We start from the raw sequence: 1022 nt of genomic DNA, 5'->3' as shown, positions 1-1022 counted from the left end.
GTCCAAAACTTGATAAAAACGTCACACTATACTATGTAGTACGTCATACTATACCATATCTCCAAAATGTGACCATTTTTGGAGAAAAAAAATTTGGTCCAAAATTGGACAAAAACGACATACTATACTATGTCGTTTTTGATTCTGACAATTTTTTTGAAAAACGTTTTTTTGGTCCAAAACTTGACAAAAACGTCACACTATACTATGTAGTACGTCATACTATACTATATCTCCAAAATGTGACCATTTTTGGAGAAAAAAAATTTGGTCCAAAATTGGACAAAAACGACATACTATACTATGTCGTTTTTGATTCTGACAATTTAAAAAAAAAACGTTTTTTTGGTCCAAAACTTGACAAAAACGTCACACTATACTATGCAGTACGTCATACTATACCTTGTCTCCAAAATGTGACCATTTTTGGAGAAAAAAAATTTGGTCCAAAATTGGACAAAAACGACATACTATACTATGTCGTTTTTGATTCTGACAATTTTTTTGAAAAACGTTTTTTTGGTCCAAAACTTGACAAAAACGTCACACTATACTATGTAGTACGTCATACTATACTATATCTCCAAAATGTGACCATTTCTGGAGAAAAAAAATTTGGTCCAAAATTGGACAAAAATGACATACTATACTATGTCGTTTTTGATTCTGACAATTTTTAAAAAAAACGTTTTTTTGGTCCAAAACTTGACAAAAACGTCACACTATACTATGCAGTACGTCATACTATACCTTGTCTCCAAAATGTGACCATTTTTGGAGAAAAAAAATTTGGTCCAAAATTGGACAAAAACGACATACTATACTATGTCGTTTTTGATTCTGACAATTTTTTTGAAAAACGTTTTTTTGGTCCAAAACTTGACAAAAACGTCACACTATACTATGTAGTACGTCATACTATACTATATCTCCAAAATGTGACCATTTCTGGAGAAAAAAAATTTGGTCCAAAATTGGACAAAAACGACATACTATACTATGTCGTTTTTGATTCTGACAAT

Source organism: Microchirus variegatus (genome assembly GCF_963457635.1).
Source record: "Microchirus variegatus genome assembly, chromosome: 21".
NCBI classification, from domain to species: domain Eukaryota; kingdom Metazoa; phylum Chordata; class Actinopteri; order Pleuronectiformes; family Soleidae; genus Microchirus; species Microchirus variegatus.
Note: the sequence above shows the minus strand (reverse complement) of the source record.